This window comes from Sus scrofa, chromosome 1 (genome assembly GCF_054392235.1).
Source record: "Sus scrofa isolate SSC_HxYL_T2T_F1_AM1 chromosome 1, Sscrofa_HxYL_maternal_Yorkshire_Landrace_v2.0, whole genome shotgun sequence".
NCBI classification, from domain to species: Eukaryota; Metazoa; Chordata; class Mammalia; order Artiodactyla; family Suidae; genus Sus; species Sus scrofa.
In genome coordinates this window covers 278,507,563-278,531,938 of record NC_139383.1, presented here as the reverse complement: position 1 = coordinate 278,531,938, position 24,376 = coordinate 278,507,563, and the positions used below count along the sequence as shown (strand labels likewise).

At 55.0% G+C, this 24,376-nt stretch overlaps 1 protein-coding gene across 6 annotated transcripts in view; it reads right to left on the bottom strand.

Annotated features, from left to right (window-relative positions):
- The window catches only part of NEK6 (NIMA related kinase 6), a 92,867-nt gene extending 74,393 nt beyond the window's left edge, over positions 1–18,474 (bottom strand). Inside the window, exons 1-2 of one of the 6 annotated variants that reach the window (XM_084989280.1) lie at positions 12,771–13,845; positions 4,709–5,222 (exon numbers count right to left, since the gene is read on the bottom strand). The gene's annotated coding sequence lies outside the window, so the exon portion shown is untranslated. 6 annotated transcript variants of the gene reach the window in all.
- Positions 18,475–24,376: the final 5,902 nt, after the last annotated feature.

Sequence of the window (24,376 nt, the reverse complement as noted above, 5' to 3'; positions counted from 1 at the left end):
GAGGTGACAATGGTTGCCATCCCTGCTGCAAAGGGGTGCCTAGGCCGGCAGGCAGAGTAAGTACAGAAAGTCCTTCCCCAGTTCCCTCCTCCATTCTCAGGGGCTCAAATGCTGGAACTCTCACCACCAGGAAGCCCGAGTGTTCAGCATTGCCCTCCCCCAGCATCACTGCCTATCAGCAAAGCTCCCCCAGATGTTGGCTCCCTCTTGTAGAATCAGGGGGTAAAGCCAGGGAAGGCTGGTGACAGGCATCTGGACTTGGAGTCCTCACTCTGCTACTTCCTGTCACCTCCCAGAGGGGCCCTGCTGTTCTCCAGAGGGCAGCCCAGGAACAAGAACACACCCCAGAGCTACCACGTAGAAAACAGACGATCCGAAGCAAGTTTCTGGACTCTGAGCTGCTTCTGTTTCATCTGAAAACGGCGCCAACGACCCCCACTCCCCCATGACACACTCCAAGTGGCCGGTGCAGGGTCAGACACATGTGAGGGCCCCCGTACGTGCTGCCCCCTCTTCCCTTCCTCCGAAGGTGCGAGTTCAGGGCGACAAGCCCTCTTCTTAGGCACTGGGGCAGGGGACCATCCAGGCCCTGTCCACGCTCCTCTGAGAGATGTCCCAGGGTGGCCTGCTGTCCCCTTCCTCCTTGGCCCAGGCGCTTAGGACCCAAAGAACCATCCAATTGGAAGAGTTTGGTTTTTCTCCGTCTCTCTTTTTTCTTCCCTTTGCCCTCTACGCAAAACTGCTTGGCAGCTGCTCCTGCCTCTGTCCCCAAGGCAGTTCCAAAGGGCCCATCTTGTCCCGCAGAAGTGATGGCGGTAATTCCATTAATGGGAAGCAAGACGGATGGCACCCAGGTGCCCAAAGTGTGCGAGGCGAGCTGAGATGGGCCCCCCCGGGGGGGGGGGGGGGAGAGAAAAGTGTTGCCGGAACACACCCTCCTTGGGGGCCTTATTAGGTCTTGAAAGAGCTGCCGCGCTCGCTAAAACCTGCTTTTGCCAGCAGAAGCCTCATTTTACAAATATACAACAACACAAAAACCGTAAATGGCAAGAAAACCCTGAGGATTACGCCCCCCTGCTGCAAGCAAGCCAGGCGGCGAGCTGCCACGCAGGGCTCAAGTCTTTAGCCTCGCTGATTCCAGCTTTAAATAAGTGGGCCCCAATGCCAGCTCACCATTTTGTGAACACGGAACACGGCTGTTTCTTTGCCGTTTAAGGACGGCTGGCCAACAGTGGGATGGCACCGCTATGGGAAGCTCTTCTTTCAAAAGGCTTGCCTGTCCCAGATGCCAGGAAACCCTACGGCCCTCGTGTCAGTGCCCCCAACCCCAGATCACACCCATGGGCCCTCATCACAAGCCCCCATCTCTCCCGGCCTCTCCTGCCCTGAGAAGCAGCAGCACCTCCAAAGCAGCCTCACTGTGCAATGGGCGCTCGTTTCCATGGTGACCCAAAGGGCTCCCCCCCACCCATCCCCACCGCAACCCCAGCTGGGGATCAAGCTGCTGCATTGTTCTTTGGGCTTCGGTTTAAACAAATGCAAAATGAGGGTGGAGGCCAAAGCTGGGAAGGACAGTGCCAAAGGGAAGGACATGCAGAGTGAGTGGACCTGCAGTCAAGCTGCCCAGGGCTGTGTGACCCAGACAAGCCATGGAATCTCTCTGGGCCTCAGGCTCCTCATCCCCAACACGGGGCTAACCCCACCCCTCTCACAGCCCTGGAGCGAAGAGCACATGCAATCCCAGGTCACGGGGAAGTGGCCACTTGTCAGGCCAGTTGGAGCACGATGCTCTTTCTAGTGTCAGCACACCCTCCTGCATTCCCCAGCACCACCCAGACACATACTAGGCTGTTGGCACTGCAGCACAGTGGTGTAGGCTATGCGCTCTGGGAACCGAAGGCCCGGGTTCAACTCCTCGCTCAGTCACAGACCTCCTGTGTGCCCTGGAGCAGAACACTCAGCCTCCCTTTCCTCATCTGTAAAATGGGACGGACAGAACCTGCCTCACAGGGTCACCAAGGGGAGTCAGTGTGGTAACACGTGGCCAGAGCCTGCCTGGGGTGGCCTGGGGGACCAGCAGTCCTGAGAGGGAGCGGTTGAGAGTCCTGGGGGAGCCTGAGAAAAACTCCCGCATCCCAAAAAAGACATGGGAGGCAAAGCCACCTGAGGAGGCCACCCCAGGCCCCCTGGGAGAGCTGGGACCTTGAACAACAGGCAGCATGCTAAATCCCCAGCGACGGCCTTCCAAGGCGATTGAGAGACTTCAGGGAGGGTCACTCCATCAAGCAGCCCGGAGACACCCAGCCCTCCTACACCTCCCCCTCACCTAGCCCCAACACAGGGACCAGTGACACTGAACAAACTATGGTTTCTGGTTGGTCTCCCCACCGGAGGGCCAGCTCTGTTTTGTCCCTTCTGCTCAGTATCCGCATTAGAACAGAATCTGCTGGATCGCTGGATGACCAAGCGAAACAAGGAAGGGATGAATTCCCTGGGGAGGGTGGCTCTGGGTGGAGTGATTTCTATCATGCCCCAGCGTGGAGAGGTGCTCCTGAGTGTCACAGGTGCCACCAAGCTGCAGTCAGTCCTCACCCCACGGTGCCATTAATTATCAACACAATTAACAGCCACCAATTGCTGAGTGTCTGTCATGTATACGCGTGCCTCACGGGATCACGAAAACTCCCCCTGGGACGGGAACTGAAACTATCCCTCGTTTTGCAATGAGACGTGGGGAGGCCTCGGTGAGAAGCAACAAGCCAAGGAGACAAGGCGAGGGTTTGCTGCACCCAGCACCTCCCTCCTCCCTCTCTGGGCCTAAAGAAGAGCCACAGAGCTGGCTGGATCTTCGAGGAGCAAAGCGGGAGCTGGAGCCTCCGCACCTGCTCCCTGCCAAGAAGGGTGACTGCCCAGAGGCAGGAGCTGGCAGACAGCAGCGGCTGGGGTCCAGCTCCTGTCCCATCCCATGCACACGTAGTGACCCCGGCCATGCAGCCATGCCTGGGTTTGTGGGAAGAGCTGTGGCTTGGGGGTAGGGCGGGGTGGGGGGTCAGCCTGGCCTGGGTCCAAATCTCCATTTTCAAACCATGTGGCTTATGGCTTTGGACCGATGGATGGCTTCCTGCTCTGAATCTCAGTTATCCTCATCTAGAAAATGGGGTCAGCCTTCAATTGTTGGGAGGATTAACAGATAAAGCACTTGGCCAGACCGCTGGTGCACAGTAGGTACTAAATAACACACGTCAGTTAATTGTCCCAGGCCTCCCCCCCATGCATGTTTTCAAGATATCCACATCCTGTGGCTGCCAGGCCCCCCAATTTCGGGGCTGGGAACAGCGTGGGTGGCTGGTGGAATCCAAGCGCCCAGCCCTCTCTGATCTCCAGGGCACCACCTGCTTGGCACTGATCCCAAAGGAGCCAGTCAGCAACCTTATCATTCGATTTCTGACCCTTGTCACTCCAGGACAGGAAGTCAGGGGGATGGGTTTGTCACAGCAATAACATCCGGCAACAACGTGACAGATTGGAGCAGGGAGGGCATGTCCCAGGAGGCCCATGTCCCTGGCGTCATTTGCAGGACAGGCCCGGGCGAAGCGGGTGACCAGAGGGTCACCTGGCAGCAGCCACCTCCCCAGGCCAGCGGGCTGCAGACAGTTCCTCCTGGAGGAACTTTCCCTTCCAATAAGACTGGGCCCAAGCCCCCATTAAGACCCCGAACAGGGACCTTGCTCTTTCTGGAAGGCTACAGTCCTCCCAGCTTCACAGGCAAGTGACCAGCATTGTCACATCTGGCCCTGTCCTTCGCAGACAGCCCCTTGCTTCGGGTTTCACGCTCTGTGCTCATTCTCTGGAAAGTCTTCACTTTATCTTTAAACTTGTGGTTTTTAAATGAAGTTGGGGTGTGCGGAGTGGGGGTGTCCAGCCTTGGCTCACCAGTGGTCCTGCCTTGCCTGGGGGGCAGGGGCTCAACTGCCAGCTGCCCACCCAACTCCCAGCATTCTTCAGCCTTGGCAGGGGCCTGGGTGCAGGTGTGGGGAGGGTTGGGGTCAGGTGGGTCTGCCCACGGAGCCACAGGATGGGGCCACAGGCATCTTCGAGGGTCTGGACTCACCCTGTGAGTGTCCCTGTGACTAGGGGATCGTGGCATTAAACAGCAAATTAAAAACACTGCGACAGGTGGAGACAGACTGTGAACGGGAGGAAGAAGCTTTCTTCCTGGAGTTCCTGGTGTGGCTCAGTGCATTAAGAACCCAACTAGTAGCCATGAGGATGCAGGTTCAATCCCTGGCCTTGCACAGTGGGTTAAGGATGCAGTGTTGCTGAAGCCAGTATTGCTGTGGCTATGGCATAAGCCGGCAGCTACAGCTCCGATTTGATTCCTAGTCTGGGAACTTCCATGTGCTGCAGGTGTACCCCTAAAAGACCAAAAAAAAAAAAAAGAAAGAAAAAGAAAAAAGAAAAGCTTTCTTTCTGCTTTTTGAACAAGGGAGCTTAACATTTTCACTTTGTACAGGGCTCCACAAATTATGTGGCTGGCCCTGCCTTCCACATATCTATTGATCCCTGGGGATACCCAGGACTCTGCAAAGCTAGAAGACACCGCTTCCGGTCTGAGGCCATCATGCTGAAGAAGCTTCCGGAACAAGGCTCCTCCACCCTCCCACTCCCTCCAGTCTTGTTCTTTGAAGCCCTATCATTGGTCACTTACTGCCTTCTCGTGGGTCCGGCCTGCTCTCCGGTGGCAGGGATGTGACGATCAGCCAGGTTGCAAAGCAGTGATGAAAAGGGCAGGACTGCTGGCAGCACAGTCAGGCGGAGCGGGTTCAGCAGCGCAGCAGGGAGGGCGAGGAGGCAAGAGCCGGCAGAGGCAGACTGCTTCCCGAAGGCGTGGGGAGATGGGCAGAAGCCCCTCATCCGAGAGGCAGGGACACCTCTACTCACCTCTCAGGGCTGCTGGAGACTAAGTGGAGTCCCCAGCCTGGCCGGCGTGGGCACGGCAGGGAGAAGGGACAGTCAAAGGCCGGGGCACAGGATAGTCAGCAGCCACTCCCTAAGTGACTACAAAGTCAACAATGAAAAAAAAAAGGGCAGAAGTTCCCGTGGTGGCTCGGCAGACATGAATCTGACTAGTATTCAGGAGGACGAAGGTTCGATCCCTAGCCTCGTTCAGTGACTTGAGGATCTGGCGTCACTGTGAGCTACAGCTCCGATCGACCCCTAGCCTGGGAACCCCCACATGCCGTGGGTGCAGCCCTAAAAAGACAAAAGAAAAAAAAGGCGGAGGGCTGGCACTGCCAGGCACCAGGCTACAGTGGCTTGATCTCGCCATTGGTCTCCTCCCAGGGTAGCTGTTTGTTCCTGTGGTTTCTATTCTGGCCCAGCATATTACAGAATTCACCTTTCTTTCTGTACTTTCTAAAGTCCAGCTGGTGCCGAGCATGGGGTCAAACAGGCTTTTCTGAAAGGACTCGTCACCGAGAGAGCAGAAGTCACAGTGACTAAGAGCTCAGAGGCGGCACAGTCGGCCCACCCCGGCTGTGATCCTGGGCCACCCCTCAGCTGTGGGCCCTGGGGCGGATCGGAACTGCCCTGGACCTCGGTTTCCCACTTATAACTTGGGGTTAATAAAGGTCGCATCCTGGAGGGGTTGCTGTGATGAGGAAAACGAAAGGATGTCGGTGAAGGGGACAGCACGCGGCCAGTGCTCAGCACACGTCGGCCACTGCCATCACGGCCACGAAACCCACCCCGACACATCGAAGGAGAAACCGGGGCGTCGCAGGGTGCTTCCAGGGCTCGTGCACGTCTGCTCCCTCCTTCCTAGCATCTGCCGCGACTCTGCTCCGAGACTGCTCTCTCCCCCCATTGTCATGTCACATCAGCCCATAAATATTTAAACAACATGTCATCAGATTATTATAACATATGATCTATAGCACTGATGTGCTGCAGTTCTGCGCATTTGGGCTGCGTTTTCAGAATATCGAGACATAAAATATTTATGTATTTAGCCAACTACGAGATCTCACATTCTGTCTCAAAATGCTGGGTGGTGGCAAGACGCTGAACTGAGACGCGACGTGTGAAGGGGAAGACTTGTACTCGCGGTGGTTCCTGGGGCATCTGGATTATTTCAGGTTCATTCCGGGGATGTCATCGTGCGGCCTGTGGATGGTGGCCGGCCGGGTTTATCACAGCAGAGGACCAGGACCAAAAAGGAAAATCCCCACAAGACAGGACAAGAGTTCAAATCCCTCAAGCTCTGTCATTTCCTTTCTGGGTCTCCCTGGGGATGCGCATAGTAGGTGCTCAGCAATCCTCCTGCAGCCCCTGCCACAGCCCGATGGGCTGCCCCCCAGCTGGGATTCAGTCACATTTGCTTTCTTGTTTCACTCCATCCCCAGTGCCAAACCAGGCCAAACCCGGAGCGGGATCCAGTGAGTGTTGCTGGATGAATGGCAATTGAAGGAATGAATGCGTGACCAGATAAATCACTTAATTAGCTAATAAATTAATGAGGGATAATGATCCCCTGTCTGCTGGTCCGAATTATACCGTGTAAGACCCTCCTCCTGAGAGATAAAGGCTCTCCAGTAACCCGTAGTGGGCAGGCAAGGGGGTTTTTCTGGGTAATTAAATATCTCGCTTGCTAACATCAGCATATCACAGTGACCATATGTCCCGGAATTTTCAGCCCTGTGCAATTTCAAAGATGCTGCCCCCTGAGCCATTTGAGCATCCGGGAACTTCTCACACACCAGTGACCAAACGGCTTCTTCCAAACTGTCTCTCTGGTCCCCCAGTGTCCCTAAAATGCTGTTACAGGCCACTGCCCTTTGGGGCATTTGGAAACGCTGGTCATGGTGCCCCTGACCTACAGATGACCAATGTCTGGTGTCCTGGGAGAGCAGAGAGGTATTGGCAAGTGAAAGTTGTTAGCCTGAAGTCAAAGTATGTTCTCTGCCTGTCCCCCAAATGCCATGCTGTCACCATCAAGAGCGGGCGGCCCCCACCCTTGTCCCCAGCCTCTGCACAGACAAAAATCCCGTCCTCATTTCCTCTTGGGTTGGCCGAGGAGGCTGGCATTTAAAACAAACACAAAAGACCAGGAAAATTCCTGGGGGAGACGAACGAAGGAAAGGCACACCCACTGAGTCAGGCCAGCCAAGTCCATGCCTGAGAGCCCAGTGTAACTAAATCCGGCTGGACTTGGCCGGACCCGCCAAACGCACGGGGTGGGCTCCCTGTCTCTCTGCCATGTGGTGCCCAGTGGTCCCGCCATCTGGGGATCCACCCGCCAAAGCCACACCAGCCAGGGGGCTGTTTCCTCCTCCAGTCCAGGACTCCCTGCTCTCTGGGCTGGGGCAGACTCTGGGCTCGCTCTGCTCACTTGCTGCACGGCCAAGGTCTGTGCCCGGAGGTGGCCTGGGAGAGTTAACCCTTTCGCCTTCCCTTAGCAATCCCCAAACGATACGCATTCTAAAAAAAATAGGTGCGCTTGGCAAATGCAGCTTAAAGACATGGCACCCGCCCAATCCTACCCAAAGCCCCTCTTCTCCAGACATTCGGGAGCCACCTCTGCAGAAAAGGGGCAAAGGAAGGAGACCCTGAAACTCTGGGAGGTAACCCCCAGGCTTAGGTTCCTCCGGTCTGGAAGAGCCCAAGGTGGAGTCCATCTCTAAGAAAACATCTCTGCACAGGGGAGGGTTGGCCAGGCACGACTCAGCCCTTCGCGGCCCACTGGGAGGAATGGGGAGGGGTCCCTGCAGCCAGTCAAGTTTGCCCCCAGCTTGGGAACTCCACAGAAACATTCTTCAAGGATCTCGCCCCTCAGCCACTTAAGACTTCCCATTCATTCAAGAAATATTAATTGAGCACATGCTACGTGCCAGGCGCTGTACTGGACACTGAGGCACCGCTGTGGTCCGCAGACCGAGTTTTACCCTCATGGAGCTCACGTTCCAGTCTGGGAGGCAGATAACAAACGCATGATGTCAGGGATGCATCGGGGGCCCTCACGAAAAGCAAAGACAGGCCAGGGAGTGGGGAGTGAAGGACACAGCGTGAATTTTCATAGGGCGGGGAGGGTGGGGTTTCTTTGGAGAAGGGACTTTTTGCAGGGTCCTGATGAAGGCTATGAGTAAGTCATGGGCCTATGAGGAGGAAAAGGATTTGGGGAAGTGGGGACAGCAAGTGCAAAGGCCCTGAGGTGGGAGCATGCTTGGCATGTCTGGGGAACGTCAGGGAGGCTATGTGACTGGGGTGGGGTGAGAAGGGGGAGACTGTTGAAAAAGTAAGGCAGCAGGGGCCCCCACTGCTCTGGCAGTAAAGACCAAATCTCATAGATCCCGGTGGGCTTGGCAGCCTCCTCTCCCACCATTTGCCCCACAGGGCATGCTTTTCCTCCCAGCCGCCCAGGAGGCCCTCTCCCAGGCTCTGGGCCTCGCCACCAACTCACAGCCCACAAAACGGGCACTCCCAGATGGCAGCCCTGCCCTCTGGCTCTTCAGACCCGACCCCCACGACACAGGCTTCTCACTACCCCAAGGCTAAGAAGAGTAAGTAGAGCCATATAGTCTGGATTCTCTGCCTGTGTCCTTGTCCATTAAGTGGGCATCATGGCACCTGGGTCATAGAACGGGGGAAGGATGAAGTGAGTTAATCCACGAAAAGGGTGAGAACAGAATGGAACACGTGGTGAGTGCCTGGTACAAAGGGGCTATTCAAGGGCTCAAAGGCTGAGGAAGAGGCAGGAAGTTCCTGGCTTCACACACTGCTGGGGGGTCTGCCCGCAGCCCAGGACCCCAGTCTTGCTCCCAGCTCCCCGTCCCACGGCCCCACCCACCCTGTGGCTGACCTGCCCTTCACCGCAGCCTTCTCAGGCTTCCAGGCTTCCGAGAGGGACCCCGCCTGGCAAACCTCATGTCTCCCTCCAGGCTGGCCCGGAGCCCCTCCTTTCTGGAGCCCTCCCACTGCCCCAGAGAGCGTCCCAAAGGGGTGCCTACTACAAACTGTTCACATGCACCTAGGAGGGGGTCATGATACAGCTTCTGCCCCTACCAGGTGGTGAGAGGCCCAGGGGCAGGGCCATGAGACGGGGCTCGGTGCCAGCTCCCAGCAGAATGGCTGCCCCAGAACGACAGGACCTACTTCCCGAGTGAATGGGTGGACAGGGGAGCACGTGCAGCCAGCAAGGCCATATCTGGTTAACAGAGTCGAGTCCCCTCGACCCACGCAACCGTGAACCGTCTGTGTTTCCATGTCAGACTTTTTACCCACAGCCTGAGCCCAGAGGCTGGGGCCAGAGCCTTGGCCTTGAAAGTTTGAGAGAATGGTCTAATTTCAGCCCCAGAGCCCCAGCCTGCGTGGGAGACCTTAGGCTGCTCACAGTCTCTCTCTCAGCCTCAGGCTCCCTGTCTGTAAAATGAGAGGCTTTTAAGCTTTTATTTTATTTTATTTTTGCTTTTTAGGGCTGCATCTGCAGCATATGGAAGTTCTCAGGCACCGCGACATGAGAGCTCATGGCAACGCCGGGATTCCCCAACCCACTGAGCAGGGCCAAGGATCGAACCTGCATCCTCACGGATACTAGTCATATTAGCTTCTGATGTGCCACAACGGGAACTCATGGGCTTTTAATTAATTAATTAATTTATTTATTTATCTTTGTCTTTGTCTTTTGTCTTTTTAGGGCTCCACCCGCAGCATATGGAGGTTCCCAGGCTAGGGGTCCAATCGGAGCTACGGCTGCCAGCCTACACCACAGCCACAGCAACGCCAGATCCGAGCCTCGTCTGCGACCTACACCACAGCTCATGGCAACGCCAGATCCTTAAACCACTGAGCAAGACCGGGGATCGAACTCGCAACCTCATAGTTTCTAGTCGGATTCGTTTCTGCTCTGCCATGATGGGAACTCCTATTATTTTTTTATTTTTTTAAGTTTCAAAGAACCCATTCTGAGGATTCCTACTCCATCAACTTCATTTTCGAAGTCGTCATTTTCTCACATATTGAGGTCTTATCCTAGGCTTTTATTTTTAAACATCACAAACTTGTCCTAGCAAATTTTTTTCCACCTAACAAAATTAACCATTTCATTATTTACCATTTTGTCACGGTAAAAATCAAGTGGCATTTAGTACGTTCACAAGGTTCTGTGACTGCAACCTCTATCCCGTTCCAAAACATCTGCATCACCCCAAAAGAAAAACCCTGTACCCAGGAACCAGTTTCTCCCCATTGTCCCCTCACCCCCGCTCCCGATGACCCACCAACCTGCTCTCCGTCTCAATGCATTTATAGATTCTGAATATTTCACATAAGAACCTGTTCATAAAATGACTCTCGATGGAGTGTCCGTCGTGGCGCAGTGGTTAGCGAATCCGACTAGGAACCATGAGGTTGCGGGTTCGATCCCTGGCCTTGCTCAGTGGGTTAAGGATCCGGCGTTGCTGTGAACTGTGGTGTGGGGTCGCAGACGCGGATCAGATCCTGCATTGCTGTGGCTCTGGCGTAGGCCAGTGGCTACAGCTCCGATTGGACCCCCTAGCCTGCGAACCTCCATGTGCCGCGGGAGCAGCCCAAGAAATGGCAAAAAGACAAAAATAAAAAATAAAATGACTCCTGAGCAAAACCTCCTCCCGTAAAACAGTGAGAGGAGAAGGGCTGAGGCTGAAGACGGGAATAGGTTTGACCCCGGCCCCTCCCCTGCCACCCCTCATCCTTAGTGGCCTTTCAGGGAAGGCTCTGATCCCAGGCTCTTTCTTCTCTTTTCTTTTTTGGCTGCACCCATGGCATCTGGACGTGCCTGGATCAAATCTGAGCCGTGGCTTTGACCTACGCCCCAGCTGTTGCACCACAGCAGGAACTCCCCGAGGCCCTTGCTTTTCAGAATTCTAATCCTAAACTTGGACGTCTGAGGCAAATCATTCCAGAAGGTACCTGCGAATCAACGGCCTTGAGCCTGAGGTTGCCGGCCCATTTTCCAGATGAGGAAGTAGAGGCCGGGCCCACGTGAATGAAGCCCTAGCCCGAGACGACTGCTGGGAGGTGCCGGATTCAGAGCCCTCCAGAGCCCCCTGAGGCTCTCCCCTGAGCACACACACCACGGCGGGTCTCGGACGTGAAAATCTGGACAAAGGCCTGCAGAAGCCACCTCGGGAGGCTGGCCACTCCCGGGGGCGGGGGGGGGGGGGGGGGGGACAACAAGGATCTCTCCTCTCCCTGAGGGAAAAACAAGCCAGCCCGTGGGAACGCTCATGGCTTGAGAGGGGGCGCCAAACTCCCTCAGCCCTCGGGGGGCAGACCCTCCACGAGGTCCCCGTTTGGGGACAGGGCCACTGGCTCGCTTCCACCTGAGCACAGCCTGCCCCGGGCCTGGGCCTGTGGCAGCATCTCTGTCAGCAGAGCCCTCGGATGGGGCCCGACGCTGTGTAAATAATTAACAAAACATCTGCCTCGCTCAATAACACACTGTGGCTGACACAGCTCTGGCGGCCTCCCGAGACCCTCCCGCGCCAAGAGGAGGCACCAAAAGCTTACAAGGCTTGCTTTGCTCCGCCGTGTTGGGGGACGGGGCGGATCCGACAGCAAAATACTGATTTCTAACATTTCCTGAAGATGCCCAGGGCCACTGTGACATTTAAGTCCTGCCGCTTTCCCCATGGTCACTGTCTCTTCCCTGGTCTACAGTGAGGGTCATGATCCCAGCAAAGTGCTTCAGTGGCCCCTGGAGGGGCCCCCCCGGCACCCCTCTCAGCCTAGTTTCAGGCCTCGAGATCCAGGGGCCCCAAAGATGCTCCCACCAAAGAGATGACCTTCCCGGTCACTGTGACGCTGGGCTGGTCCTTGGTAATTAGATCGTCAAAGAGACGACCTTGGCGTTTCCGTCGTGGCGCAGTGGTTAACGAATCCGACTAGGAACCATGAGGTTGCAGGTTCGATCCCTGGCCTCGCTCAGCGGGTTAAGGATCTGGCGTTGCCGTGAGCTGTGGTCTAGGTCGCAGATATGGCTCGGATCCCCCGTTGCTGTGGCTCTGGCGTAGGCTGGCAGCTATGGCTCTGATTAGACCCCTAGCCTGGGAATCTCCATATGCCACGGGAGCGGCCCTAGAAAAGGCAAAAAGACAAGAAAAAAAAAAAAAGAGAGAGAGAGAAAGAGAGAAAGAGATGACCTTCCTGTCACCGTGACTCTGGGCTGGTCCTTGGTAATTACATCGCTCCGAGTCTCTCATCAAGCGCTTTCGAGCTGTTACTCCCCAAGTGGGCATCGTACCTGCCTCCTCATCTGTAGTTCTTCCCTCAAACGTGATGTGGTTATGACACAGTCCTTGTTTTCCCGATGAGGAAACTGAGGCTCCCAGAGGTGAGCAGGTCTGGGCCTCCTATCTCACATGGTGCCACAACTCAAGTTCTGGGGCTTGTGGGGGAGCGCCTCCCCTCTCCGGGCCTCAGTTTCTGTCCTGTGCAATGGGCCCGCAGCTCCCCCCTGGACGGCCAGCCTCCTGAATTCCTCCTCTGCAGCTTGGACGGGTCAGAGCCAAAGGTGGTTTTTAAAAGCAACCCTGTCCCAAGGTCCCGTCGTTCCTCAGCAGTTAACGAATCTGCCTAGTATCCATGAGGATGCAGGTTCAATCCCTGGCCCCACTCAGTGGGTTAAGGATCTGGTGTTGCTGTGAGCTGTGGTGTAAGTCACAGATGCGGCTTAGATCCCACATTACTGTGGCTGTGGTATAGACCGGTTGCTTTAGCTTTGATTCAGCCCCTACCCTGGGAACTTCCATATGCCGCAGGTGCGGCCCTAAAAAAAAAAAAAAGTAACTCTGTCCTTTTGCAGGTTTCTTCCCGACACTCTCCAAAGACTCTGGGGACACCCAGGAACCAGAGAGGCAGGCCTTGGGCAAAGAGGAGGCACACAAATTCCAACGCCACTGCTCACCTGCCGTGAGAATGGGTTTGAGGGACAAAACCCAGCGGCCTCAGTTGCAACTCAGGGACCTCGGGAAGTTCTTAAACGGCTCTCCATTCACTCGGGTCAAGCACTGCCACCTCCCCCAGCCTAATTTTGAAGTGTGAGGGTTAAACAACTCCGGGAAATTCAGGCCCTGCAGGCTCTCAATGGCAGCTTCCTCCCCCCCTCTTCCCCTGGCCAAATTCCTTCACACTCTATGGAATTCCCACATAAAGCCCGCTTTTCTTTTCTGTGAGGTCACCCTCACGCAGATGTCTCAGAGAAAGAAAGGCTGGCTCCACGCGGATCAAGGCCCTTGGAACTGAATGCGTTTCAGAGCCCGGCTGGCCACCTTTCAATTCCAAAGGCCCCTCCCTCGCCACCACCGCCCCCCAGAGAAAGCCAACCCTGGCAGTTGGGCGACGCTGAGTGGGGTCTGGGGTACACTGATCTTGCCCGGAGACACCAAGAAGGCCTGGCCAGAAGACCCGGCCTGTGCCACCAGACCACCCGAGACGTCGTCTGTGGAAAAATCCAGAATTGGAGACAACGCCAGGGGTTGTGTGTGAGGGTCTGTTTCCACACAAGCAAGTTCTGTGAGAGGGACAGATATCAAAATGCTAGACCACGCTCCAAGTTCAAGTTCCCAAATCGAACGTCACAGGAAATTACACCACCAACTGACTTGCCCCCGTGGCAGCTCCTGTCTGGACGTCAAGTCTGAGGAGGCCGTTGGCCTCATTCAGTTTGGGCCAAAGGAAGGGCTGTGTCACTCCGCTCACACAGGGATAGGTGAGGCCAGTGGCCTGACGCTTTCTCTTTAAACGAACATTTTCCCAAAAGGCTATCGTGTGACTCCCCAGGAGTCAGAGATGAGAAAATGTCTAACTACCAAAAAGCCACCCAGGGTCTTCGGCCAGGCATGGCCCTCCGCTCACACCCCACCCCTCGGGCTCATTTCAAAGCAATTTCAAACACGCCCAGGGGTCCCCAGAACACCCAGACCACCTCCTCACTCCAGGAGCACCCTTTCCCCAGAGCTTCGCGTTCTGATCACCCTCGGAGGCGATGGCCACGGAAAGGCGCATGGCGTGTGCAAAACCTCTTCCTAAGAATGATGTCAGCAAAAAAAAAAAAAAAAAAAAAAAAAAAAAAAAAAAAGAGAGAGAGAGAGAAAGATTAAAATGTAGAAACAAGGACTATTTTTACCTCCCCAAATCACAGGCCAGACGGGAGAGAAATCCATCAATGCCAGAAATGTGGCTGGGCCTTCGCACAAGATCTATTATTTCACACCTTAAATTAACGCATCTCAAAGCAATTTGCAAATGTTCATCAATTTGCAGAACACACTGGGAAGGGGGAGAAATACCTTTTCCTTTCCACACCAAAGGACCCTCGCAGGGGCGCCCCACACCCCCGACCGCATGGTCTTCGCACACCATATTCCTTTCAAGGACCGTGCGGTATAAACCGTGATATAAATGGAAATGAGTGGGGAAGAGACTGGCCCGGGACTGAAACGGCAGGTGACAAGCAGCCGATATCGAAAGGATTCTGTTGTCAGATATTCAGAATTGAGGGTCAGGCCCCGTGGGGGCAACTCTCCATCGTCAGGGGTCCGGATGGTGGGCTCTTCCTGAGAGGCAGCGTGCCGGCTCACTGCCTCCCCACACCACCTGGAGGTGCCACCTCGTGTTCAAATCTTGGGCGACTCACCAGGGCCCTCCGCTCTCCGCCCTTTCAGCTCCCTGCCTCGGTCTGACCCGAGAAAAGGAAGGGAATATTGTTCTCTTTTTGACAATTGTTTTGACACTTCCCTTCTGAAACCCATCTTTGGCACTTCGAGAGGAGAGAAAAATTGTGAACGGCCGCCCTTTCTATCTGACAGCTCGGGCCCTGGGCGTTGGCCATGGGTACGGGAGGAGGAAGAGCGGAGAAGGCAGAGAGGGCAGTGCCTCCAGAAAGATTTCGCTCAGAAGCCTGCAGGCCAGTGAGGACCCTGGCTGGTCTTAATCCACAGCCGGACAGACCCGGTTTAAAGTTAAGAACTTCAGGAGTTCCCATCGTGGCTCAGTGGTTAAGGAATCCGACTAGGAACCATGAGGTGGCGGGTTCAATCCCTGGCCTTGCTCAGTGGGTTAAGGATCCACTGTTGCCGTGAGCTGTGGTGTAGGTTGCAGACGCAGCTCGGATCCCGCGTTGCTGTGGCTCTGGCATAGGCTGGTGGCTACAGCTCGGATGGGACCCCTAGCCTGGGAACCTCCATATGCCGTAGGAGCGGCCCAAGAAAATGGCAAAAAGACAAAAAAAAAAAAAAAAAAAGAAAAGAAAAGAAAAGAAAAAAAGTGAAGAACCTCAACTCTGCAATCAGAGATGTGAGTTTTGATGGTGATTTGGCCATCAGCCAGTGTGGGACCCCGCCCAAGTTACTGTAAGCTTCATCTTCTTCTCTGTAAGATCAGGATAACAATCCTGGACCTTCGCAGGGTGCCAGACACCTGGGACACAGCCACGGTGGCTTTCCCGGTGCAGTGGGAAGACTATAGGCTCTGCTCAGTCAAGCCTGGGTTCAAATCCAAGGTCAAGTAACGGCCTATCAGCACATGATCTTCAGCATTTTATTCAATCTCTGTACCCTGGTTCCGTCCTCTGTAAAATAGGCATCATGATCGCTCCCATCTCTTGGTGTCGGTGAGTGGAGTGAATGAAACAGGCACTTAAAGCTTTTGGGGGTGTGCCTGGCACATGTTATACCCTCAGACAGTGGTGGCCGTGAACCATCAGTTGATAAAATTATGGACATCGTCTCATCTCTGGGCCTCAGTTTTCTCATCTGTGAAATGGAGATAATAACATCCGCCTCACAGTGAAAATTAAATGAGTGTGCTATGTTAAAACACTCGGAGGTGGGTCCGTGCACCTTCAGAAGGCAAATCCTGGTGCAAGGAAAAGGGGCTAGGTGTGAAGTCAGGCAGGTGACAGGGCTCCGCCTCCACTTCCTCAGCGGTCCCAGGACACGGTTCGCCTGCTCTGAGCCCTAATTTCCTTGTGCATATAAAACCAAAAGCCAGTCTCGACAGCCTGACTTCTGGGAACAGCGTGGCGCCCAGGACAGTGCCCGGCCCCAGTGGGGACTTCATAAATGTGACTTCCCTTCCCCGCTCCCTGGCTCCTTCCTCGCTTGAAGCCTCCAGAAGTGCCATCTGGCAAAGCCAGGAGCTCATTCGCTCGAAACCTGCGTGGCCCTATCCCCAGACCAACCTGAGCTGCTGCTTCAGTCTGAGACTTTATTTGGTGGCAGCAGAAACTACTTTTTAGTCATTTCCGAAGCAGACGGGACGGCAGAGGCTGACAAACCACAGGGACCATTTTAAATCCTGGGCCTTTCTTCTGGGAAGTTAGGCAAGAACCTTCCCAAATGTTTGCCCGTGGGGCTCTCTGCCAGGGAGTGACTCATTCATGGCTCCCCGCAGGCATATTTTATTTGGGGGTGGGGGATTGAGGGAGGAGGGCCTGGCCTTGCTGGGGGAAGGGAGGCAGCATTTCCAGCACACCCAGAGGTGGGTTTGGGGTTTTTTTTCCTTTCATTTTTTTTTAGGACCCCAAAGAAAAAGAACATGGGGCTTTTTTGTTTCCTTCCAGCTTTTGTTTGCGAAACGAAGACATCCAAAGTTCACTCCGTAAACTGCAGGGCGTTGGGAACAGGCGCTTCCAGCCGGCTCTGCATCCCTTTCAATGAAATTCTTCTTCCATTAACGCCACGGTTTTTAAATGTGCCTCCAAGGTTCGCCTGCGCACACACTGAGCTCCTAAGACGACATGTTCCCCTCAGAAAGGCAGGTTGAATTTTGACAATCCAGAGGAACTAGGGCGCTCCAGAGTTTCTAAAGTTTGCCTTAAAGCAATTAAGACTTTCGACTGCAGAGATTTCCAACATTTATAAAGCACACACACCAAAAAAAAACCTGTCAGTCAAAACTGCAAGGACAGACCCTGGAAAACAGTGTCCCAAGCCTGCTGTGATCAATTTACTGTCTTGGGGGCTCATACTTGGTGCTCAGGCTTGATACAAAGAATCAGATGAGTATCTATCTACTCTGCAAGGCAGGCAGAGAGAGACCCCTAGATAATACAGCCAAGTGTCTCTGGGCCCCTGGTCTCCCCAGGGTCAGCCACACCCCAGGCCTGGGGAAAGGGTTAAAATTCACCAGGGCCAGAAAGGGGCAAGAACAAAGCCAGGAGACCCAGAAGAGTATTTAGGAAAATGAATCCAAGTCCTCCAGGGCCAAGCTAAGCAGCTCCACCAGGCCCACCACAGCCCCACGGAGGGGCCTGCCAGTGGCCCTACCCAGGCCCCGCTGGGCTCTGCAATGTGACCTCTGGCCTCTCCTTCACCAAACAAGGCCCAGCACCCACTGGGTGCTCAGGCCGGGCCTGCTTCTCCACCAGCTCATCACACAGTAAGCCTGGGGGGCGCAAAGGGGACCCTCAGCCCCCAGAGTAAACATACTTGAACACTCCTGTACACAAAGTACACGCTCACAGCCACATGTGCACACTTTTGTCCTCATGGGCTCCTAAGTCCGCACACAAATCACTTGTGGGCACTCACTCGTGTGTGTGCGCACACATAGCCCCAGAACCCACACGTTCTCCGTCACAAAAATGAGATCCCACAAGAAGCATTTGGCACATAGTAAACACTCAATAAATGGACAAATGGCAGCCATGCCCACTCGCCCCGCACTCATTCACACCAAACCCCACGATCACAACGCTCCCATGTGCACACGCACCAACTCGGCCACAGGCACGCGCACACTCCTGCGAACACACCCGGAGGGACAGATGGACACGCCGCCCACGCACGCTCCGACGCACGGCCCGGGACACACTCAAGGCTCACGCGCGCCCCGACCTCCCGCGTGCACACCCGCCAGCTCTCCCCCGCGGAGCCTCGGGCGCGCGCGCGGGCGCGCGCACCCCCCTGCTCGGCCCGGGTGTGGGTGACTGCCCCGCCGCCCGGCCCCCGCCCCTTTCCCGGCCCGCGCCGGTCCGATCCGGCCGGGCCCCGGCCCCAGGCCACTCACCGGCTCGCAGGCGGGCTCGGCTGCGGGCTGAAGGACCCGCGCACGGACCGGCGGGCGGCCGGCAGGAGCAGTGGGTCCCACACGAGTTGGCGGCGCCGCGGCCGCACGCTGGTCCGCTGGGTTCCGCCGCCGCCTGCGCGGGCCCGCGTGCGCGCTCCCGCCCCTCCCCGCCGCGGGGCCGCGCCGCCCCCTGCGCTCGTGCGCGCTGCCGCCACGCAGGCTCGGGGGGCGACGGGGCGGCGCCCTCTCCACGCGCGGATCTCCCACTCTCCCAAGCCCGCTTAGCTGAGGACCCCCTCCCCATTTTCAAGCTGGGGAAACTGAGGCCCAGACTCACCCAGCGAGTCAGGCCTAACATGTCTCCTTCTCAAGCTCTAGACATTTAGGATTAGCGTCTGCAGCCAGTCAACCCCCCTGGACCCCTGCCACGCCTCTTTGGGTACCCTTCCCCCGACATTGCTCCCACCATAGCCCTGGTCATGTGGATCTCGGCTCATCAACAAGCACTTATTTTGCGCCTGCTGAATGAGCCGCTGAAATAAGCTCCAAGGGTATCTCGATGTGTGAAGGTGCTGGTCCCTGCTCTCAGGGGCCAACGTCTCTTGTCTGGAGCTCCCCAATTCCTGTGAACCCCAAGACCGGTAAGTGTCAGTGTGCAGACGTTTCTGGAAGAAGATTCTACTGAGGAATGCTTATCACCCCCTCTAAGGAGACAGAGTCCACATGGGGGCCCAAAGGCAGCAGCTCAGTTCCCTGCTTCACTTCCTAGAAGGGCCCCCACCCCCCAAAAAAGGGGACCCTCCTGGCTCAGACAGTTATTGCATCCACACTTGCTGATGCTTCTCCTCACGTGCAAAACTGTGCTGTGTCCCCAAGGAGGGCAGGAACCAGAGACTGACGCTGACTGCCTGCCAGCTGCCCAGCTTGGTCAGGGCACGGTCCTGGGCACAGGGGGATGCCCACTGGGCCTTGTTTGCCCAGTGAGTGACCATGTTTCAAGTGGCTGTGATCTATGACAATAACGACACCAACTGAACACCCACTGTGTGCCAGACTCATGGCTGCACACTCTGCCTGGCTGGTGCCATTCGGTCCCACAGCCATTCTATGAAGAAGGCTTTAAGCTGCTTTTGAGCCCATTTTGCAGATGGGGTAAACGAGGCCTAGAAACGATGCTTAGAAAAGCAAAGTCTCTTGCCCAAAGGCACCCAGCTGGTAAGTGGTCGAGCTAGCAGTTGGACCACAGATTGTCTGATTCCAGTGTCTATGTCCCTAATCTAGATGGTGAGCAGATCAGCTCTGCGCTGCTGATATAAGGAGGGGCTGACTGCTGATATAAGAGGAACCAGCCCTCCCACAAACCAACCCCGATGAGACAGATCATTCTGCAAACTGGTTAGTTGGGGATCTATTTACAACCTCACGTCACATGATATATAATTTATAATGAATGCCAGCTAAATTGAAGAGTTAAATATAAGAAATAAACGGTGCATGAAATAATAGGAAAAAGTCGAAATTTGGAGATAGTGGGGCCCAGTGGGCATCCCCCTGTGCCCGGGACTGTGACCTGACCTAGCAGATGGGTGCTATTGGCTGTGTTTGTGCAGCAAACATTCATTCATTCACTCATTCACTCGGCACATATCTCCAAGCGCCTTCTACTATTCTAGGCACTGGGATACAGTCATGAAGAAAATATAGTCCGGACTCTCTTGGGGCTTCAATCTGGGGGTGAGGGTTAGGGGGAGGAAAAGTATCTGGGGATGTCAGGGAAAGTAGGTTTGGTGGAGAAAATAAAGCAGGGAAGTGAGAGGAGAGCCCAGGAGTGACTTTTCATAGAGGTTACTGGGAGAAGGCCTCTCGGATGAGGTGGTATTTGAACAGAGGCCTATAGGAAGGACTGGGGGAAGAGGACATCTGTGTGCAGGACAGGCCCCATGCTCTGAGAACCATCCTGGTACGCTACAGAGCAAGCACCAACATTCCTGTCTGAAGGAAACTTCGGGAGCAGCTCCAGACCACTGAGAAAAGAAGCACCCCCCCCCATATCTGTGTAAGAATCTGCCATGTGCAAAGCCCATTCTCAGCTTCACAGAGCCCCTGAAACAGGCACTCCCAAGGTCTTCATTTGCCAGTTCGGAAACTGAGGCTCAGAGAGGTCAAGAGATATGCTACAGGTCACACAGCTAGCCACCATCAGCAGAGACGAGGCTGGCTGCAGGCCAGCTGTTGGCTGCTGCTGCGTGTTAGGGAAATGAAGATGTCCTGGCCAGCCCTTCCCTCCCTCTGGGACTATAATTTAGGGACCGGAGGGGCTGGGACATCTGCTATAGGCTTCTAGAGACAGGAGGGTAGGGCAGCAGGACTGAGGGCACGGGGAGTTATCCCCACCCGGTTTTCCCGGCCTTCCTCTTCCTTATCGCCTACTTCCTTCCCTCTGGCCTGGTCCCAGGTCCCTGGTGATGTGCTGGGGCGGGGGGGGGGGGGAAGGGGGAAATCAGGTTAAATTCTGCCCAGAGACCCAGCACAATCCCTGCACTACCGGCACCACCCTGGCCAGGGCAGTGGTGGGTAGAGAGAATTGGTACAATACAACCTGAGCCCCATTCAACTTTTGTTTTTAACGCAAAGGATTTTTTTCTTCGAGTCCCCGGATGAGTCACCGTGAAGAGGTGCTTTGCAAAAAGACTCCCAGAATTAGAATCAATGTCTCCCCGCGCACAGTGCCTGATGCTTCCTCCCACGGTGGCATTTGTGAATCCGATCTGGGAGAAGGACTCTCTGTTCACCCCTAAGAGTTTCAGGCTTAAGGCTGTGTTTCATTATCTCTCTGCATTAGGGGGAGAGGACCTTCTCTTGTGGGGCACCTTGTCTGTGCCTGGCTCTGCTTGAGGCTTTTCATCCTCCCAGCATCCCTCGAGGTGGGGGTCAGGATTGCTGTTTTACAGATAAAGAAGCTGAGGCTCAGAGGAGTAACGTGGTTTGAAGACAGCCTGGAATGGAACCCGGGGTTGACCCAAAGCCTGTATGGTTGTCAGTATTTGGGGGGAGTGGCATCGGGAGGGGGACGGGGAGAAGGAGGCGTGAAATATCAGCATCAGATTGGTTCTTTGAAAGCCCTATGTCCAAAAGGTCCTTGATGGGTTTCCCCTTGATGGGCATTTGTAGAAGATGCTCTGGGTTTTCCCAGCAACTCTCATTTGTACGGGTCGTCTGGGTGTGATTATTATTATTATTATTATTATTTGTCTTTTTGCCTTTTCTAGGGCCGCTCCCGCGGCACATGGAAGTTCCCAGGCTAGGGGTCTAATCAGAGCTGTAGCCACCAGCCTATGCCAGAACCACAGCAATGCGGGATCCGAGCCGCGTCTGCGACCTACACCACAGCCCACAGCAACGCCGAATCCTTAACCTGCTGAGCAAGGCCAGTCAGAGATCGAACCTGCAACCTCATGGTTCCTAGTCAGATTCGTTAACCACTGAGCCACAACGGGAACTCCTGGGTGTGATTGTAAACAGCATTCCTTTTCACTCCAGAAGTGTTTGCAGGAGTTTCTGTTGTGGCTCAGCAGGTGGCAAACCCAACTAGTAGCCATGAGGATGTGGGTTCAATCCCTGGCCTCTCTCAGTGGGTTAAGGATCTGGCATTGCCGTGAGCTGTGGTGTGGATCACAGATGCAGCTTGGATCCCCTGTTGCTGTGGCTGTGGTGTAGGCTGGCAGCTGCAGCTCTGATTCCACCCCTAGCCTGGGAACTTCCATGTGCCTCGGGTGTGGTCCTAAAAAGTAAAAAAGCAAAAAAAAAAAAAGGGGGTCTGGATTTAGATGATTAACTTTAGGGTCATTCTGGTTGATTGCAAAGGTCATTGCATTGGGGGATTCAGATTTTACTTTTATGAAATTGGGGCCCCTTGTCTGCTGGGCTTGTCCCCACATTCTGATGTGTGTGTATCTGACCAAGAACTTTCACAAGACTTTACGGGGCTTTTCAGGAGCAGCAGACCCAGCCTGCTGGGGAAAAGGGCAGGATTGAGTCAAAGCTCCCTCCCACCTCAGCGCTGCCCTTCCCTCCCTGCCGTTCCTGCCACCGCCCTCCAATACTTGGCATTTCAACAGATTCAAATCTGGACTCGGAATGAGAACTGTACCTTTCACGTAGGATTGCTTAATCGACCTCCTCCGTCACACTGTGAGGTAGTGATGGTTGCCCATTTTGCCGATGAGCAAACTGAGACTCAGAGACTGCTATTACTGAACCCTTAAAACCACGGTGCCCCTGCATCAAAGGGCTGGTCTTTGTGGCTGCTGAGAGGCATCAGGCATGGAGATGGGGAAGTGCAGGAATGTTATTCGGGCCTCCAAAGGATTCTCATAACCTCATGAAACGCTGGGACTTTGGCCCTGGTTTACTTTCTGGATGCCTGTGCCCTCCTGACACTGAGCTGAGCGAGACTTTCTGGCTGTGGCGTCTCTTCTCTCCTCTTCAGGGATGAATTGGCCAGGGCCTTCTGCAGCTGCCCAGAGCCTGGCACAGGGAAGACACAAGATTCAGGGTGTGACCAGAAGGTCCTGTGCGCCCAAGGCAGTCTCGGGTCATGTCTACTGTCCTAGCAACAATGATGGGGTCCCCTTCCAGGCTCAGAAGTGTCCTGGATTGGACAATAAATTATATGGCCACCCTGTTACTCATGCCAAATGAAACAATAACTGGCCAGGTGTGTCAATAACTGGTCGTCTCGGTAGGACACTGAGGTATGCACTTGTCACCTACGCATTGGCCATGATAATGGGTATCCCTGTCCCTGATGAGAGTTTATAGACAGTAAAGTGAACGTGAGGAGGTGAATCGGTTTGTCTAAAACACAGTTCAAGGGGGCATCCGATGGGTCCAGAATTGTGCTTCGAACCGAGTCACCAGGTCCTCCCCTCGGCCTCCAGATGCCCACATGGCTTTGGGAGCCAAGTGAGGGGCCCAGCTGCCCTTCCTGAAAATCCTGGCATATGTGGCTAAGATGAGTTTCCTCTGGGCCTGAGGCCTCCTCTCTACCCTCTCGGGGCTGGCTGCTCTCAGAGCAGATGGAGGCAAGGGGCCCTCTGGATTTCGGGCTGCCAATACCATCCATCCATTGACCACAGATCCCAAAAGTGAGGGAAGTTCTCTGAAGGAGGAGACGGGCCTTTGGTTGCTGGCCTCCTCAGCCCGGCCCCTGGATTGCTGGCAATGGGTGTGACTTTTCCAGGCATCAAGACATACCAGGATTGTCTCGGGGGCTAGGGGAGGAGGGGCCAGATGGAGACTGGAGGCCCGCAAAACCTGAGTGGGAGTGAGGAGGAAGAGGGCAGGGAATCAGAAAAGCTTGGATGAGGTTTCTTTGAGAAGGGCCTTGCACTGCCACTCCCTTCCCCCAGCCCCAAAGCAGCCCTCTGTGCCAGGAGTGGGAGCAGCAAATATCTACTCCACCACCGGAAAAGAAAATCAATTTTCCCTCATTCAGTGATATTCGGAGGGACCAGGTCTGGAGTGGCCACTGCTGTTTGGGGAAAGTCCCCCAAGGCAGGGTGTATGGGTAGAGGGTCACCCAAGAGGAGAGGCAGTGAGTCTGGGGGCTCCAGAATCCCTGAAGAAGGAGGCATGTTTGGGCACTGCTCAGCTTTGGGCTCAGGCTTTGGGTTCTGAGCCGCGTTGCTCAGGCAGACCTAGGCTGGGTCACCATTTTGACCCCACACATTCTGCCTGAGGCCAGTTGCCAAATACCACAACCCAAGCTCTGCAATCAGCACCCCCCCAGAACTGGGCTGGGGCCAAAGGCCTTGGCAGAAACCCAGCCTTGGAGCCAATCAGCCCAGGCTTCCAAGCCCGGTTTGCCACCTACTAGTGGTTTGGCCATAAGAAGCTCCTTCACCAACCAGAGCCTCAGTTTCCTCATTGGGAAACTTTGTCACCAGGTTAGGATAAGGTGAAGATACCAAGCCAGCTCCTGGCTGAAAATAGTATCAATATCCACCGATTATCAGGCTCAGAACCCGGCACTTGACATTGTACAAGTGTCATTTCTTTTCATCATCCCAACAAGCCGATGAGGTGGGTGCCAGGGTCACTTCCCTTTGCATTACGCATACAGCTGGGTATGTGCTTCCATGTCTCTGACCGACAAAAAAAGGCTCAGAGAGGTAAAGTGACTTGCCCAAGGTCACGCAGTGGCGGAATGGTGATATGCAGATACAGTTAGCTGGCACAGCTAGCTCCAGGATCTCAAGTGTCAAGTAAGCAGAATGATACCATGAGTCACTTCCTACTTCTGGCACATCTCATACTATATGCCTTTACT